Source organism: Emydura macquarii, unplaced genomic scaffold (assembly GCF_026122565.2).
Source record: "Emydura macquarii macquarii isolate MOO-44397 ecotype Brisbane River unplaced genomic scaffold, CSIRO-AGI_Emac_v2 contig_431, whole genome shotgun sequence".
Classification (NCBI taxonomy): domain Eukaryota; kingdom Metazoa; phylum Chordata; order Testudines; family Chelidae; genus Emydura; species Emydura macquarii.
This window is the reverse complement of record NW_027130568.1, coordinates 2,209,731-2,230,034: the sequence shown is the minus strand read 5'-3', so window position 1 is coordinate 2,230,034 and position 20,304 is coordinate 2,209,731. Positions and strand designations below refer to the sequence as shown.

The 20,304-nt window shown below is 37.8% G+C and overlaps 1 long non-coding RNA gene across 1 annotated transcript in view; it reads right to left on the bottom strand.

The window, feature by feature from the left end:
• The window catches only part of LOC137146293 (uncharacterized), a 123,268-nt gene that overhangs the window by 41,980 nt on the left and 60,984 nt on the right, over window positions 1-20,304 (bottom strand). The window contains exon 2 of the long non-coding RNA XR_010917902.1: window positions 17,313-17,384. This is a non-coding gene — a long non-coding RNA (uncharacterized lncRNA). The remainder of the gene's footprint in view (window positions 1-17,312; window positions 17,385-20,304) is intronic.

Genomic DNA, 20,304 nt, shown 5'->3' with positions numbered 1-20,304 from the left:
GGATTACTGCTAATGCCAGTAATATCTTACTTCAGTGGTTCTCAACCTTTCCAGTCTACTGTACCCCTTTCAGGAGGCTGATTTGTCTTGCATACCCCCAAGTTTCACCTCACTTAAAAACTACTTGCTAACAAAAATCAGACATAAAAATGCAAAAGTATCAGAGCACACTATTACTTAAAAATTGTTAATTTCTCATTTTTACCATATGATTACAAAAAAAAAAAAATTGGAATATAAACACTGTACATACATTTCAGTGTGTAGTATATAGAGCAGTATAGACAAGTCATTGTCCATATGAAATTTTAGTTTGTATTGACTTCACTAGTGCTTTTTTATGTAGCCTGTTGTAAAACTAGGCAAATATCTAGATGAGTTGATGTACCCCCTGGAAAATCTCTGTGTACCTCAAGGGGTACGTGAGAACCATTGCCTTACCTAACTGTAAAAAAAGATAATAGGAATAATTTTAAATGTAGTCACTTTAGATCATATGCACAACACAGTTTTTCTAGGCTTCCACATCAACCTCTACACACTTTTTTTTTTTAGTATTAAATGACCATAACTCATCCCCAAAAGGAAGATCTCTCGAACATTCAGCTACCTCTAAGCCATGTTTTCATACTAAGAAAGCATAAATCAAATGTGTAGAACATTAGCTTCAACATTAGTATCTTTTCATGAATTGTGTTACTGTATTTGGGTAAGTTTCTTCCCTTTTATTCGCACTGCAGGTCTCTATTCCATATTTTGCTTTTTATGTAAACCCTACATTGACATTAAAGAAAGTCCTAAAGTTCTATGCTGGGATCTAGTGCAGAATATGTAATTGAGAACTGGACTGTTGAAAAGAGACTTGCAGTGTGTGTCCAGGAGCAAGATCTTGCCTTTAATATTACTGTTTAGTTTTGTATGATAGGGCTGGATGAAAATTTGTGGGTTTTGTTGGGGTTCTTTTGGTTTTGAGTTCTCTATTGTCATTATCTTTAATGTGCTTAAAACAGTAGGGGCCTAACCCTGCTCCCAATAAAGACAGAGTTTTGCCAATGACTTCATGGGAACAGCAACAAGTCCTGAAATTAAAACAGAGTTTGCCAAGCTCTATACTGATTCACTTCCCTGAGTGACATTGAACTCAATGGAGATGTCCAGGTTTAACTGTAGGGAAATGCTTGTGTATTGTATATTATTCTGAAGACACTCAATTAGCTACCTTAGATGAATACCAAAGTATTTGTAATGATTTACAGTCACAGAACTGAAGCTTGTTATTTAGCCCTTTCAAGAAGTCTTTTTTTTTGTTTTGTTTTTAAATAATACTGAGCCAACCGGAGTAAGCTATTCTTTTTGTTAAGTTTACCGCTCCCCTTAGAGTACCCCAGGCACTGCTATACTGCGACAGATTAAACATGTGTGGCACTAATTGGCAGAAAGCTCTTAATTAAAATAAGTTTTTGCCAGGCATATACAAACACAAAGGTCAGAATGTCCTGCTGGTTGTGAAGTTTTAATCAATGATGACAGCAAATGTGCCATACATAGGAATGAAAGGGTACAGAACAGATGTGCAGACAGCTATGGCGTTGTCTCAGAACATGATTTATATGTCTGAGTAGGAGGGGCTGATCATCATGACAATGCAGGAAATGCAAATGTCATGCTTAAGGAAAAGTGACAATAAAATGCCAGGAAGACTGGATCAGATATATCAGTGTCAACATCTGCTACTGCTAATGAGGTCTAGGTACTTATTATGACAGGAATTCTCTAAAGTAAGTCATACAGACCTGTAATTGGCTATTTTCAAGGAATAACCCAATGGTAAACCATATTTTTCTTTTTTCCTTTCCATTTCTTTGTGATTTGCACAAGTTTGCTATTTTGTAAGCATAAGAAATGCATTGTCTTTGAGAGTTAAGAGTCTCACTAAGGGCCTATTCCTGTCAAGTGCTGTATGCCCCCAACTCATACTGACAACAAGCACTTCACTGGAGATTAACCAAACCTCTTAGAAGGGAAGAATAAGTCTAGCATTTGATTTATAGTGAGTGATATGAAGTTCATGTCAAAAAGGAAGAAAAAAGTACAATAATCAAGGTAGTGAGGAGGGGGTAGAAATGAACTTCTGGCACAGGCCGGTAGTAAATTACTTCCTTATCAGAGTGAGTGGGTGGACCATGAAGGGAATTGTGTCTCGAGGAGGGTACAGTTTATACACTGACCCTTAATATAAGCTGTCTCCTTATGATAAAATTTACACTCAAAGATTTAGACTAGGATTGCCACGGAGAACTAAGAAAATGGGAGCATGAGACACCACGACAGTATTTCAGAATGGAAAGACTTGAGAGAGTTGACTGAACTATTTCAGATTTTTACTCCTTTGCTAAATTTTCAAAAACAAAATAAGATGTTTTTACTTGCTCAAAATTTCCATGAAAAAGAAAAAAGTCCCAACCCACACTAGCACCAACCCAGTGTCCTCAAAGAGTCTACATCTAGGCAAAACATACTTCTTGCTTTCCCTTATTCTGTAAGGATGGGGAGGAAAGAGGGAGGAATTTGCTTTGGGCCTAAACCATTAAAGTTTACAATCCCCATTTATATCCCCATACCAGATAAGCTTTGCTGACTAGTGTGCTGGAGAGGAGGAGCAAAGGCTCCGGCTAAACCTCACCATTTCACTCCAGCTGCTAAAGGAGGAAGTGGGGGCTGCATTTGGACCCAGGATTCAGGTAGCTCATGCAGGGGTATAAGAGGGTTCATATTCCCCTTTACTCCATTGCATGGGATACATACTTAAATCAGTCTAGACCTTAGTGATCAGTCTTAAAATTTCACAGTAATATACAGTTGTTCAGCCATAGTAAGAAGGAGATCTGAGAAACAACAAAATTATCTTGAGTATTTGATCATGGCTAAAGTGCATCATGGGAATTATTTATTTAGTTGCCAATGACAGGAAGGCTGATGATGCCCATATGTCTTTGAGAATGTACACTTTGAGAAGTGTATTAATATATACTTAGGATTACGATGTAAGCCGTGGCATTAATTTGCCATCCTGAAGCCCACACTGCTAATCTATCCCTATATAAATACGGTATTTGTCACCTCTACAATATTATATCAATTTAATTCCCCAAAAATGTTATTGACTTTTTAAAAAATAAAAAAATTCTACAACTGCAATTATAGGAAATTGTCCTGCTAAAGGGATTTGTGGCAACTAAACTAAGGCAGATCAAGAATACCTCAAGCTCATTGTGGTGTAAACTCTAATGGAAAGAGTGAACATGCTTGTTGCAAATGCTTTCCACTAGAAATCTTGGCAATCAGACAAAGTATGGACAGCTCAGATCTCAGCTGAGTGTTAATTGAGATGATAAAAAAGCCATTGCAATACTTGCTAATTCTACTGTATTTTTCATTAGCAAAGCAGATATTTTATGATAACAAAGCACATCATCATCAAAATAAACTTATTTTAAAAGGGAAAGACTTGTTGCTTTAAGGATACCAAAAGGTCCAATCTTAAAAAGTTGTCAGTGCTCTCAGCTCCCACTGAAACCTCTGTGGTTTAGCATCTGCCAGGAAGTACTCCACGAGTGGCTTTCACCTCTATGCAGAGTGCTAGCTCAAAGCCTGTGAACAATCTTAATCCTCCATAAGCCCTATTTTGGGACTGCAGTGGGACTGAATGGGGCACATGACTTTTGCTGGCTTTCTGCAAAGGACTGAATAAAATCTAAATAGTATTATGTAATGCCCAGGGGAGAGGTAGCCAGGCCAGGGTCAAAGGTAGGAGTCGGGACTAGTTACTAAGCCAAGTCAGGAGATGAGTACCAAGTTCAAAGTCAGGCTGGGGTTGAAGGTAGGAGTCAGGAACAAGATGGGGCAAAAGACAAGGTCTATAACAGTAGTAAGCCAGAGTTTGCTTTATTGCTCAGACAGCTTCCTGGGTAATTTCCTGGTTTAAAGAGTTGTCATGGGGCAATCAGTCAGCAACAGCAGGATTCTGTTGCTCTGATCTCTTTGGGCAGTAGTTCCTGCAGTGGCTAACCCTCTAGTAACAGCAGGGTGCTGCTTCAACTAGCTCCCCAGTGATGACAGGGAGACTCAGTCACTCACAACCCCAGACCTGCAGATTCTTACATTATCTAAAATTTTGTCCATCATTGTACTTGGATGTACAGATAAATTCACTGAATTTTTCTGTACATTACTAAACAATCAGAACTAAATTTTCATCCAGACCTTACCTGGACCTCAATTTTTGAACCACCAAATTACAGGTCCAAATAATCATAGGTGCAATTGACCTCTTATTTTGTCACGTTGGATATCTAGTGTGGGAAGGTGGGCCTGTTTTGCCCCGTGGGTCTGCGCTCCTTACAGCTATGCCGGTGGTGCGGCTGGGTGGGAGCGCGGGGGGGCCTAGGTTACCTCTCTGCTTCTCCAAACATGGGCCAACCAGGGGCTGAAAAGGCACTCAGCATAATTTAGGACAGGCAAAGTGTTTCTTTAACTTATGCAGGTTGCATCAGCCAAGCTGTTCCAACTGCCATATCCATCTGCATCCTTCCCCAGTCCAATCTACAACCTATGTGAAGAGGGAGTGGATGTAGCTGGCTCCCTGTCATCTGCAGATTCCCTTCTGTAAGGGAGAATCCCTGGCTGCCCTTTGGACAGTTTTTCTGACTGCTTTATGCCACTGGTTTGTACTTACATTTGGGTGTCTTATTTCAAAAAAAGAGGTTGCAGTAGCTACTGATTGAATTAGGCAAAATAAGAAAAAATACTGTAATCATCATAAGAGTTTCAAAAGAATCACTTGAAATAAGAATGTGACAGTTGAAAAATGGTTTTAAAAGGTTTTTGTAACAGTACTGTAGGATCCGGGGAAAACACCTTTTCTGTATACCTCGGAATACAGATGTATACAGTTTAATGCAGTATACAATCTGTATACTCCAGTATAAAAAAAGATGATTGATTCATCTGTCTTGATTTATTTCTCCACTCTTTTTTATACATGCATTGTGACTTCAAGTGACTTTTTTTTTTTTAAGAGTTTGATGCCTTACAGATTTTCCCCCATAGTAGTGCTTCTAATGAGTCTTTTAGGAAATAAAGTAATGTGTATTTCTCTACTTTATGAAATTATTTTTATGCTCTAATATTAGCACAATAGCATGTAGAAAATGTTTCACTGGAATCCATCACCAAATAAGAAAAGCAATTGTTTAGATTAGTCTAAAGGAGTGTAAAAGTAGGAGTCAATTGGATGAATTTAAAAAGGGAAAATATTGGTTCAGTATTGAAAAGAAAAACACAAAAAACTTCCGTCACAGCAAATTCTACTCAGTTTTAATTGAGTCTTTCAAGATAAGTGTTGGAAATCCAAACATTTATGTAATTTCCAACGAGATTTGACAAAGCACGTGAAAGTATATTGTAGAGAACAGATATTCACTACTAGGAGCATGGAGTACAAGACCTAATGAGCACTGAATTTTGCAGTCCTTATATGACTGATATCTTAGTGTCACAATGAAGTCAGGACTACTAAGCCTTTTGAATAAGGACTAGGAATATGCACAAAGTTTGCAGGCTCAAGTACCAATTTTTTTTTTCAGCTCCATTTTCCATTACAGGTGATATAAGGAGCAATAATAATATTAAAGTTTGCAAAGTCACGTCCTTGAAAGTTAGGAAATGCCAGAATGAAGGCTGCCCATTCAGGATTCACATGCCAAAAGTAGAAGAAATTAATAAATAGGATCTAATGTTCAATTATTGCACAGAAAATGAGCCTTTTTTAAATGCAATGGGTAGAATGCTTTCTTCAGTTACACTTCAAGTCAATGCAAAGAGGCTGTAGGGTGTAATCAAGGGCAAACTTTTTGCCCCTTCTCACCAGAGAATGCATTGCATGTTTAATAGTTAGTTTCTATGTACGATTAGGGGCCTTTATCTTAAAGATTTGAACTCTGAATTGTATTGGTATTATAACAACAAGGGGGTTCAAGCACTAAAATGAGACGAAAAGGATTATGTTAAATTCAACTTTCTGAGAAGGACAGGAAAATCTAATCAGTGCTTACCAAAAATATTAAATCAGAGAGATGTCTGTGTTCTTTCAAAGTGTGAAGGAAAAACAAATCACTGAAAATAATTCTTTGCTGAGATAACCACAAACTAACATATTTAACGAAATACTTGTTTTTCTTGTAATAGTCAGCAAGAAGCTTAGCAACACTCATCACTCCTTGACATGTTTTAACGTGAGCTATTCATAGACATCTCCCTGGAATATATCTTTGTGACTAAAAGGACAGCATGTTCACACTGGAGATATGAAACACTTCCATAGTTCTACTTTCAAACATAAGGATAGCTGCAGTGGCAAGTTCTGGGGTTAGATTCTGATTACACTTCAGCAACGTGAGGCAGTGACACTAAAGTAACCTGTTATCTGACATATGGCTGGCAAGTTCAGAATTGCATTATTTCTTCCTGGGGGATTATTGTTCCTCATTTTAGATAGTGCTCCTTGAGTACCATTTTGTGCGTCTTAAACAAAAAGTATATAAAACATTTTGAAATATAACAGTTTGCTGTTACATATCTATGTTTCTCACAGTAATGACATATTTACATTTATGAAACTGCAACTTTTCTCAGAATTGAGAGTTTGTTATTTCAGGTTGATCTATTAAGTTCCACAACTGTAATAAAGAACATGCCATTCCCCTTCTTTAGTAATTTACATCCACGGTGTTAACTGTATTGCCAGTAGAAAACAGTAAGAGCATTTACAGCTCATGCAAAATTCATGCCATAATGAAGATAAGAGCCTCGGAGGGAATAATTGCCTCACTACAGGGAGCTCAAATTGCTTGGCACCTGGTCTTCAAATTGTCCTTTCTTCTTGCAATTGGTTGACACCAGTACACAGTGACTGCTAAACTGACCTGCTAAAAAGCCATTGTTTTCATACTCATCCATTGTATCATTAAGGAGGTTAATATTACAGTAACTGGATGGCTGAAAGTATGGGCAATAGGGTATGGAATCTTTTACATTTATATAACCAGTGCAAATCCAGGCCAAATTGTTGGGAGTACTCAAAAAAAATGTAAGTATTTTTATGAAAATGCTTGTGTTAGGAAGCTCTATTTTTGTAGAAATTGCTTGTGATGCTGAAAAATGCATTATTTTGCTTTACATATATAGCCCATCCCAGCAATGAAAATGTGCCATTTGGGGAACCAAAATCTGCAAAGCAATTAAAAAAAAAAAAAAAAAGTCACTGTTGTTATTGACTAAAAATTGTTACCATCTGTGATGGCAGTTCGGTGGCTGTTTTGGCCACAATCTCTCTGCCAGGCTTCAGAAACACAAATATGTACCCTAGTAGCTGGCATTGATCCATCATGCCTCAACATGCTGAGTGTGGTCCTGCTCCAAACTCTTTGAAGCTTTTTAAAGTCTGTTCATTGACTGCATAAGGCTTAGTCTAGGCCCTATGATACAGAAACTGAGCCCTGTTCCTGCAACTGGCTCCACACAGGCAGACCTCTCCCACCAGATTGAGCTCCACTGAAATCAATGGGGTTTTGTGCAGGCAAATAAGTTCACACCTGAAGACCCAGTTTCATTATTAGGCTCTTGGTCATTATTTTCAGGATTCCCCTTTTCAAAGACAGACATATATGACCTAAGTTTTATGAGCTTACTGTACTACGGAGTACTGAAATACAAACAGAGGAATATCATCATTATTATTTCTTCTGCCTATAAATATTGCCTGCCATGTGTGGTACCTTTCTGGATTTTAGTAATATACTCTCTTCTTAGAGATGGCACCGATAGCACCAACTTTTATTCATCTTGCCCAACACTTCCATTATAAAATCCTGTGCTTTCAGTTGCTTAAAACTTTCCCAAATTTTAACTGGTCTTAAATTTTCCATGATGAGTGACTGCCTCTGGATTATTTATTTATTTAAAATATCAGCCAGAACAGGTCAGCCAGGGAAAATACATTGTTCTGTCCACTTTCAAGCATGCTGGCGAGCTTTTCTTTGAAAAGTTCTAGCAGCCCGAGCTTTGGCCAGGTTAGAAAACCTCTGAAAATTCTAAGTTTGCAAATGCTCAGAAAAGACTTTTTAGCTGCACTAACATCAGCAGCTAAAAATCTCTGAAGATTCTATCCCTACTGAGCACGCTCTATCCCTTTACAGCTCTTAACTGTGATCAGAGTGCACATATCCCACCCCCAAAAGAGCAAATGAGCATATTCCAGCCCAGGTTTACATGGGTGAAGCTAGATTTTCCCTGTAATTTCTGCTTCCAGCTGCTCCAGGCCAGGGTGGGGCCAGGCACTGGAACTAAATTCAGGGAACTGAAATCTCCTGTGCACTCAATGACTCCACTGCAGTCACCAAGGCAGCAGGCAGGAGGACACCATCTAATTTGAATGCAGAAGTGATGAACACTGAACAAGGAAGGAGGGAATGGGGTAGATTGGGACAGGGAGTTTGGTGTGACTGGAATTGGAAGAAAAGAAGGAAACTGGGATAGTGTGGCTGACAAAGGAGACTGGGACTAGGAGCTGTGGGGAGGAGAGGCTGGGACCAGCTGCGCAAGGAGACTGGGATCTGGTAGGGAGAGACTGGGACAGGAATCAATGAGGGAAATGTTGCAGGGGAGGGGGAACAGAGATCATTCAAAGAGCTGCGAGAGATGAGAAGACTGGGACTGACTGGACAAAGACACTGGAAAAGGAACCACTGAGAGGGAAGATTGAGGCAGATTGGGAGGAGGTATGTGGGGGAAGATGGAGATTGAATGAGAAGCCTAGAGAGAGGGAGACTAGGTCTGGTAGCCAGTTGAGTGGCTGGGTGTGAGGAAGAGAGTGGAAGTGAGGGGGCAGATTGGACTCAGGCTGTGAGCCTTAAAGGGAAAACCAGGATTGGAAAGGCAAGGAAACTGCAACTGGGGTGGGGAACCTGAACAGTGGAGACTGCCACTACCCAGGTGAGGAGAAAAGGACTGGGACAAGAAGCATGGGTGGGGAAGAGACAGATCTGGCACTGTATAGGTTTGAGGAAGGTGGAGCAGAAGGGGTCAAGTTTGGGAGGAAACAGAAAAGTTTGTGCCCATGAAAGCATGCTCCTCTTCAGAGCCTGGAATGAAACCCAAGATTCCTGTGACTGACTATTTCTCTACTGTCAGCAAATATCTGTGAAAACCACTGGCAAAATGTGTGTCTCCTTCCACTTTAGTGCTGGCCTATGAAGATGTAGGGGATGACAAGCTACTACTGCTACCAGGTACTCCATTAGCTAAAGTAGCAAAGATCTGTGCAACAGATTTAAAGGTTCTACCCCTCCTAATGACCCATGTGGGTGTCAGTATGAAGCCAGATGATTGAATTACTAGGAGGGTTCTTTTTTTTTGTTTTTGTTTTTCAGTTTGCTTTGTTTAATACCTAAGACACTACAAACATACCCATTAAAAAACTGCACAGGTTGGACATTCTCTAAGGATGTAGTCAGGGTTGTGTGATAAAACAAATTGCTGTCTGTATTACACCTGTGTCCTTTGGTGCCAAAGCTGGAAGGTGTGTAATCTCATTATATATAGGTAGATGGAGTGACTGTGAAATAAAGCATACTCTCTTCCAATAGACAAAAACAAATCATACCAAAACAGTTCTTTTTGCTCCCCTGTATGTAATAATATTGATAAATATAAAAATACAAAATATGTATGAGAAACTCTGTGTACAGATAGACAGAATCTCTTCAACTGTAATACATTCTTGGACAAATTTATCCTGGATGTAAACCTATGGACCTCAATAGAGTCACTCCTGGAAAGAATTTAGGAGCCAAAGTATGTGTACTGAATAAAATATTCCCACAGTTGGAAAGATTCTACTGAGTGGGAAGATATTTCATTTTTTAAAATGGGAGAGACCATTATAACCAATAGAATCTTTTAAAATGGTGGAACCATGATCTATGCAGGTGAAGAGCAATTGGGTTTGTAAGGTAAAATCCAATCTCACCAACTGAAGGGCCTGGCATTGCAATGCAGCACAGCCCTCCTGTAGTTACCCTTCTGGTGTGTGGGCTACAGGAGCAAATACTGACCTTAATTCTTCCATTTGCAACTGTACCTTAATAATTTTTTTCAGATAGAGGATTTGTTTTGTTTTGCCTTAAATGCAGTTTTCTAGTGTTTTGTTTGTTTGTTTGTTTGTTTTTTGAAAGAAAACTGGGGAAAAAATAGAGAAATTCCATCATCTGGAACGACACTGACCTTCTACCTGATTATTCTGCAGGGTCAGAATCCAGGACATTTGATCTACAGATTAGATCTCTTCCAATGAGTAAAAGGAATAATTGGTAGTGGTTACTCTCTATATGGACCAGCCACTAGAGGGGGACATAACACATACTTTATCAGTGGCCTACATGAGTATTTGACAGATGACAGAGGAATGTTGGGAATCAGGAGTGATGCAGAAAGTAATGCAGTCTACAGGTTACATAATAGTCAGGGTGGCTAAGTGGATGAGACTTGTGTCAGACATATTCCCAATTGTGCCAAATGTGACCTGTGCAACCTCTCAGTTCTAAAATGAGTGTGTGATATTTGACTTCCCCATACTCTGACTTTAGAAGACATTGCTCAATAATAAGGACTGTGAAGTGCACAAAGTTAACATCAGTTAGTGGAGGAGATGAGCCTAAAGTTCTTCAGGACTGGTAAATTCGCAGTCAACTTTGTACATCTGCAGATTCTAGTGGCAAGCTTCTGACAAGTTATCCTGTTTTCATAAGAATGACAATTTTGATAAAAATATAAACTTCTGAAATTGTGGTGGCAGAAGGCACCTTGTTTTAATGAGAACTATCCTCATGACAGATTTCAAGCTCCTGCTTCAGTTTAAGTATAGTGGCACTCAACCTCCTCCAAAAAACAGAAAACATTTACCATTGGCAAAATTACCTACTATTCACTAGCCTCATTCTCAAAAATGGCTGCAGCATTTAAACAGCAGCTTTAAAAACAAAAACAAAAAACCAACCTTAAGGCAGAAAACAAGCACGGAAAAAATCAACTTGAACATTGAAATTTGGCAAAGTTCTAAGTATTTGAAAACAGGGATTTATAACTGAAAGTGTCTGGTATCGTTAAGTACAGGCATCCCTACCAGCTCTGCCTGTAGTAACAATGTCACCTAAAATTAGGGATAGGATAGATGTTATTTTAACAGCCACTACTGGAGTTCAAGGAGGCAGGGAGGGTAAAAGACACTAGAGAATGCAGTTATGATCAATAAACTAATGATGGATGCATGGAAAGGTTGATTCATGGCCTATTACATATAGATAGCAACCAAAGTGATGGTTGTTAAGAGCAGGTTCTTTAAAATAAGTCACCCACATGAAATAAGACAGTCAAAAACAATCCTTTCTGACCCTTATTTTTAACAAGTTGGAATTTTACATTTTATGTCCCATCTTTAAGAGTAAGAAACAATTAAAAAACATAGTAATGATAATGATGAAAATTAAGTCAACTGCTACCTTTTATTAAGTATATGTGTTTGCACCAGAGGTTTATGCCTAGTCTACATTAGAAAATTCAGTTGTCTTAACTACGTCACTCATGGGTGTGAAAAATCCATACCCTTGAGCGGTGTAGTTAATCTGACCTAGCCCCCAGTGTAGACAGCACTAGATTAATGGAACAATACTTCCGTCGACCTAGCTACCACCATTCTGGGAGGTGTATCACCTACGCCAATGGAAGAATCCCTCCAGTTGGCATAGGTAATGTCTATACCAGCGGTTCCCAATCTTCTCAAATGTACAGACCCCTTTTCGACCTCCAAACATTTCATGGACCACCACGTGGTACTAGTTTTATTTGAAATAGTACATTTCCTTGGTGAGGATGTTATTATTTTTCTTTTCCGTGGACCCTCTGCAGTAGCCTCGTGGACCACCAAGGGTCCACGGACCACAGGTTGGGAACCGCTGGTCAACACCAAAGTGCAGCTGTGCCGCTGTAGCATTTTTAGTGTAGACATACCCTTAGACACATACAATCCAACCTGAATCATTTCCAGTTGGATGTAACGTTGTCTGACCAAGGAGCATTACAGTAAACTAATCTCAAGGGTATAAAGGCATGAATCCCAGTAGAAAGGTTTACATCCAAAAGAAATGGCCACAATAGCATGGCCAGACATATATAAAAAAACCATCTTGGTCACTACTGCTGTGTAATTGTCCAATAGCAGCTGGTGAACCAACAGTACTCCCAGCTAGTCAACTCAAGTAACAAATTGGCACACACCTTCTGTTAAATGAGGGAGAAGAAGTGTGATACAATCCTTGCTAAGTTTTCTACCAACCTTCATATGAGGATTTTATATCACATTTACAGACATTAATTAAGCCTCATAAGTTCACATGGGAGATCAATAAATAGTATTATACCCATTTCATAAAATGCCTTACTAAAGAACATTGGAGTAGGAACTTGTACAGGGTCACCTCTGTCAAACAAAAACCTAAAGCAAGCAAGTCACCAGGTTTTATTTATTGTGAATGGTTAAAATGTATAATAGAATGAAGAAGTGAAAAAATTATCCCAGAGCAATTATTTATTCAAACTATAACTGATTTCTTTTTTTCTTTTCTTTTTTTTTCTTTTTTCTCAGAAAGATATGTTACTGCAGTTTATCATAGTTAGCTCTTCTAACAATTTTTAGAATTTTAAATTGTTCACAAGTTATTTAGAGATCACAGTGTATTTCCAACAGAGAACTATAATATTTCAAGAGTTACTGCGAATGTAGTCTTCATTATCAGGGCTGCACATTTCATGATGTACTGTGCTTCTCCCCTGGAAATACACTGTGATCTCTAAATTACTTTTAAACACTTTTTTAAAATGTAAAAAGTACAGCCTTGTGGTACAATTCATTGATTTATAATTGATTTAAAGTTTCTGATTAATTTATTTCACTCATGAGTTCCAAAATAGATTTAATTTAAATGAGATTTTTCTCAGTATCTAAAGTTTTTTTTTTAAAAAATAAGCATCACTAATTATGTGTGTGCAGGGAATGTTGTCTGGACTAGGTATATGATTTAAAAGAAGATTGCTGTAATATGCTACAGGTGTAGTAAAATAATCATCCAGAGAGAAAAAAAGAAAATGTACTGGAAAAAATAAAGATCTCGGGTGAAATCCTGGGCCTACTGAAGTCAATGAGAGATTGGCTCACCTCTGAAAAATGCACTGCTACAGACTGGGGACTGAATGGCTAAGCAGCAGTTCGGCAGAAAAGGACCTGAGAGTTACAGTGGACAAGAAGCTGGATATGAGTAACAGTGTGCCCTTATTGCCAAGAAGGCAACAGCATATTGGCTGCATTAGTAGGAGCATTGCCAGGAGGTCAAGGGAAGTGATTATTCCCCTGTAGTTGGCACTGGTGAGGCCTCATTTTGAGTACTATGTCCAGTTTTGGGGCCTCCATTACAGCAAAAGTGGACATATTGAAAAGAGTCCAGCGGAGGGCAACAAAATGATTAGGAGGCTGGAGCACACAACTTATGAGGAGAGGCTGAGGGAACTAAGCTTGTTTAGTCTGCAGAAGAGAATAATGAGGGGGGATTTGATAGCAGCCTTTAACTACCTGAAAGGGGGTTCCAGGGAGGATGGAGCTAGGCTGTTCTCAGTGGTGGCAGATGACAGAACAAGGAGCAATGGTCTCAAGTTGCAGGGGCGGAGGTCTAGGTTGGATATTAGGAAAAACTTTTTCACTAGAAGGGTGGTGAAGCACTGGAATGGGTTAACTTGGGAGGTGGTGGAATCTCCATCCTTAGAGGTGCGGCTTGACAAAGCTGGGATGATTTAGTTGGGGTTGGTCCTGCTTTGAGCAGGGAGTTGGACAAGATGACCTCCTCAGATCCCTTCCAACCCTAATCTTCTGTAATTCTATGATTATGTAAAATCTGCATCTACTTACATAAGAGAGTTCTTCACTTTCTTTATTCAGAGTTATGGCCACTGACTTTACTGACAAACAATGCAGCCTCCCTAAAGCCGAGCTACATAGTGGCCTGCTTTGTGTATAGGCCTGCAAGTACAGTCCATATATCCATTATTTTAGCCTATATGGTTCCTTAAAGCTAGGAGTTCAAAGTATAACAGTAGAAAAGTTCTCGGGCACAATGTTCAGCAAAAGACATTAAATAACAAGTCCACTGTTACTCTTTTAAACACAAAAAGTCCTTTCCCCAGATATTCTGGCCATATATAATCAAAATGTTTCACAGATTTCTACTTGGATGTTATTTTGTGCATTTGTTCACAGGTTGTATAGTAACCCAAATAATTTGACATTAAAAATTGACAAGTGTTTAATTATCTTGATCCTAAATTGGGGCACCCCAACAGGGGCATTTCCTCTTGTTTCTAATGTTGAGTCTTTTGCAGTCTACCTAAAGCTATTTCAGCACATTCAGCTAGGAAGCAGTTTTGAAAGACTTCTCCCTAAGCAGACAACATGGTTCTTATATTTTTGGCTCCAAACATTCCAATCCTAGCTGTAATAAAGGCCACACATTATTTTAACTTATTTGTAGGATTAAGAATACAATATTGTTGAGCACAGCCTCAATATGTGCCTTCTTAAAAACAATTTAACAGTTTCCCCATTTCAATTTACCAAACTTATCTAGGCCTCTCCATCTTCCCCAGCTTATTTTATTAACATTTATTCATCTGCGGATAAGTTTAATGTACACTGTTCCAATGGAAAATACTCCTATTTTCTCTCTTTGGTCGAATTATAGTCCCAACCTTAGTCTTCCACTTGAAATTGTGAGTTACTGATGAATTTAAACCACTTCACCCTTTTCCACTCACAGTTTTGTTGTCAGGGTTTGAGGTGTCCAAGAATTCTGGCATGTCAGTCTTCAGCCCGTAAGGGAAGTGCAGGCTAGGCTGTTCTGGATGCTCTACTCTCTGACTCAACTGAAATGATTTCAGCTTTAATTGCTGGGTAGGGAGGCCAGCACCAAAAGCCCTCAGTTGGCTACTACTGTCATTACCTGCATCAGTTCAACTCCACCTACCACCTCTGAGCCATCCACTGTCTTGAAGAGGCATCCATGCTAAGTCTCTGGAGAAAAATCAAATATATGGGACCCTTAACAGAAAAATCTTCCTTAACCCTGTCCAGACTCCATTACCCAACTGTGCCTGACTGCAGGGTCGGTCAGGGTGACTCCTCACCTAGGCACATTTTGTGCAGCTCACTTGTCCTTTCATTTCTCAAGAGGGATAATAGCATTTGATTGCCCCCAAATTCACAACTTACCTTTATTATAACCAAAATGCCCCAAAATGCCACATAATTGAAATATAAATGGGGCCTGATCCATTCACTAATTTCCCCTTCCTCATGAACAGATGCCAGCCCCCTGTGGAGCCTCTACCCAATCCGGAGTCCTCAAGCAGCTCTGGATATCTCTTCTCCTTCTTCACCAACAGGTATCAATAACAAGCTCCTTATTCTCTAGGACTTCAATCCAGAAGGTTTTTACATTTAAGTACATTATCTAATTCTCCATTAGCTTTTCCCTTATGTAGTCATTTCCCCCTGTACAAAGCAAGTGCCAGGAGCATGTAAATTTTACTGCATCAGAATGGTCATATTTTATGCCACCTTTACACAACTGTAAATGGGTGGAATATCAGGCCCATGATGAATATATCAAACTAAGAAGAAAAAGCATTTGTATTTCAAACTGCATACAAGAGAATTCTTTAAGTAAAGTTGCTATGTGAACTGTTTACAAAGCTCTCAAATATAGAAAATGGCCATAACAACCCCCTGGAGAAAGCAGACTTATTGTTCACTGATTCTTGACATACATTGAAAATGTGGCACCTCAAAAGTGATATTTTTACAGTTATTTTTTAAAGGCTAACCATTAATCACTATATACAAACTTGTATGTAAATAACTGCACCTCTTTTCTCTCTCTCTCTCTCTCTCTCTCACATACACACACACACGGTTTTGATTCAAATTCAACAGAGACAATGTTGTTTACATATTTAAGACAAAACAAAATATATTACACCGGTCTTGAAAAATAGAGGCTCCTATACATTAATCATGCCACAATCTTCACTTAGACCTTGAGGTTTCTGAACAGTCACAGAACGTGCAAGACATAAAAGGAACTACTTTCTAATGACATAAAACACAACTGAACATTTGAGCTTACATTTCTATCTCACAGCCTCAACTTTATTATAGCCTCATCAACAACACCAGCACAAATTTACCTAAGTGCTACTCTAAAGCCTAAGTAATATACTGATTCTTCATCCAAAGAAATATTTCTCCATTGAACTGCTCTTGTATCAATAATGCACAGGTTCAGTAAACTGTCAAGGCTTGTAATACTAGAAGCTCAATACTATTTAACTTTATTGGCTGGTGCAGCTTCGTACATAAAGCATTTTGTCTTTCAGATATGAACTGATTACATTTATCATATTCTGCAGTGCTAGGCATTAATGTACAAGCATAAGAGCTTTTTAATCATTTTCAAGAACTTAGAACAGAAGTACTAGCCTGATATCACCACTGAGGAAAAAAAGAATTGAACTTTTGGTAGGAAGGCGCAGGTGTTATGATTGACCCCACCATTTTGATGTTATTCCAACGCTACTATACTATTCTTAAATGTTTTATTTCATCCGCCAATGAAGAGGTTCAGCTCGAACTATAATTTGGTCATAACAAAATATATTATTAAACTTTGCTTAGCTACCAGCTTTTCAAGCTACCTTTGCAGGACACATCTGGCTAAATGGAATATATTGTATTCCACCTCAGTTAACTATACCAAAAATTCCCCAAACTACCATCTATCTATCCTATATATCAAGGTGTTGCCGATATGTTCATCGCTGTCATGTCTAGGTGCCACCACTGGGACACCAATGGGAAGGGCAAGTTCTGAGCCATATAATCCTCATTATTAAAAAAGTATGTATCTAAAAAAGTTAAATGTTTTATAATGAAACTACTAATGGGCAAGAAGTTGTGTTGGGAGACATTCCTGTGTTTTCAGTGGTACTTTTGTATGTTGGTCAAAACAGTTCATCTTTAAATTTTCCTGAGTTTTTCTGACCACTGTTAGGTGTCAATATCTCAGGAACAATTGCAGGTATGACTTAAACTTTACCTGTCAATCCTCTAGGTAGCTGGAGTTTTCTGCAAAATAGAACGAAGATCTGAAATCATATCTTTGTCCTTTCTGGAATCAAATAAATGAAGGACAAATTTTAAAATTGTAAAAACGACATACCTTCAGAAAAGTTCAGTAGTGAGACACCAAATTATATAGTTAACAGAAGTAGATATAAAATGTCAGCTTCTAAGGATATTAACAAGTTAAAAGTTTATTAAAATAAACATAACATATTTTTTCAAATGCTCCTTAAAGAGTAAAAACTTAGTTTTACTCATTGTACTTTTTTTTGCATTTTTCTCATGTTGCACAATAGAAATAGACTTCTTGAGGGTCACTTGCTTTTAATCAGTATATAGTCCTTTTCACTTTCAAGTTCTCATGTTTAACAGTGTGGCAATGTTTGGGTTGCAAGTGCTGCAAGAAAATGCTTATTTGCTTCCACAAGAAAAAATAAAGGGATCATTTCTATTTGTTTTAGGTTTATTCTTATTGTTCTCATTATTATTAATTTTTATTGTCTTAGTTATTGCAAAAACTGTGTAAAAGCATTTTTCCCCTCCCCAATATCTGAAATCTGGGCTAGTTCTTACTTGACAGTATCTCATTGTAATCCATTTGTCCAGTAGGCTACCATACACAAAAATACAGTCTAACATCTATAACTTTGGTATTGGAAATGATGGGGGAATAACCAAGTTACTCAATGACTTCTTTGGAACACTGATACACACTTCACACTCTCTCACATTGCAGTCACAAGTTTTCAGGTGTCAGTAGCTGTAGAAGGAAACTGATTTGAATTGTTCTATGCATAAGCACTTTCCATTTAGCACCAACAGCAGTGTGAAATTGAGTAGGACCCCTGATCTTCATGGCAATCAGTTTCACACTACTTACAACAACATGGGAAATGGTTGCTTTTATTCACATTGGGGGGGGGGGGAATGTAATTTGACACATAATCAAGGTGCTTCATAAGTGCAATGACTAACACTTTTTCATTCCTTAAAGACATTTTCTGAAGTCACAAGACACACAGACTTGCTACAAACCCGGTAAAGCTTAAAATACTGGATTAGGCATGAGAATGAAGCCTAAAGTTCTGGACTCAGGGACTAATTTTGATAACCTTAGAAATAGATTCTACTCAACATGAATAAGAGGTGTAGAATAGGGCCCTCATGCAAAAAAATAACCCCTAAAACTAATGGTTATTAAATGTATATTATGCATGTAACTTACCCATGCAATGATTATGTAGATTTTTTATACAGGAGGTTAGACTAGATGATCCTTCTGGCCATTTCTGGCCTTGAAATCTATGAATGCAGTTACTATAGACAATAGATAAAAGTACAGGTACAGTAAAATGAATATATTTTAGAATAAAATAAAATACAATTTGGTAGAGTACTTCATGTTGTAACATATTGCTGCTGCAATCAAAAATCAAGATAAAAACTAAATTCAATCATAGGCTAATATTAAAAAGAAAATTAAACATGAATGAGAAAATATACTATGATTAGGAACTTTCATGAGAAACTGTAAAATAGTAGGGCTGATAGCAGGGATTTAGTGCAAAAGAAATCCATATATACACATTGTGAGTAACGGTTGAGAAACCTCAAAATCACTGAAACTCTGACAGACTTGGAGGATCTCTCTTATACATATATTTTGCATGAGATTTCCTGTACAATGATTTGTTTAAGCCCAGTTTTCCCATAATTGGTAGCATAGTTCTGATTGTAAGCCTGGTAGTGCTACTGTAAATAAGAGACTGTGGGCCAGATTCCCAGGTCCCATATGTCCAAGTTTGGGAGACTTTCAGTTTTTCATATTATGGTCTGGAGTTCCAAAATCTTCTTTCAGGAAGCCAAGAATGTCCTGGCTTTACATTCCATCACTCAAAATTATATATCGCACAAAAACTACATTAAAAACAGTTTCAACACATTTGGTAAATATAACGTATTGTAGATGTCTTCTTTAATAATCTATTCTCACTAAAATTAAGTGAAAACAAATTAAATGTGACTAGAAGGCAATCATTGACATGAGTAGAACTACTAAAATAAACTGAAAGATATATTAAACTAAAATAAAAATTAAATCAAATAAATAAAAACTGAAATAAATAAGAATGTATAAGGAGGGAACACATTTGATAACACAATTACTATTAGCAGCCAAGTATGTGATAGTTTGTTTTTGGAAAAAAGACAGATCCCTCAATATTAGTGACATGAAGTATTAAATTACGGAAAAGTCTTTCAAGGGAAATAACGACAGGCACCCTTCTATAAGGACGAGTATAGTTACCCTTTTTTGAATGTGAACAAAATAAATGTGCTGATAATGACAGAAGATGGACAAAAGAGAGATGAGTCTTTTAAAGGTAACTAATACAGATTATGAATAAAATTTGTTAATACTTTTAAGGAAATCTTTTATATATATTAATAATGATAACAATCAGGGTTTTTAAAAAAATAATGTATAAAACATTATTATTTGAATGTCGTTAGTGTTCATTCATTGCTAATCAGATCCTCCATGCTCAGGGTAGTGTTGTAGTTTGCTCTATTGTTTATCTGCTATAACATTAGATATATGCTCAAAAGTTGTTTCATAATAATGACTATGAAAACTCAGCTAGATATTCATCCTGATATTATTGACATTCTAGTGATGCCCATTCATGTCGAGATTAGCTTGACAGATTCTCCTTCATTTTTTGAGGGGAGGTAGGGAAGGGGTGTGGCTGTTTTTCCATCATTTTGTGGGACATAATGTGTCCATAGGAGCATCAAGATTATTCTCTGTGATCTGTATATAATATATACAAACTCTAAGTAGAGAAAAGGGAAGATTTTTGCCCTGCCCTTCATGGCAAGTATCACATTTTCTGTGGTCAATGTGCCAAAATTTGCAACGCTGATCAACAGCACAATAACCTTTCCAAAAAGAAAATTATATT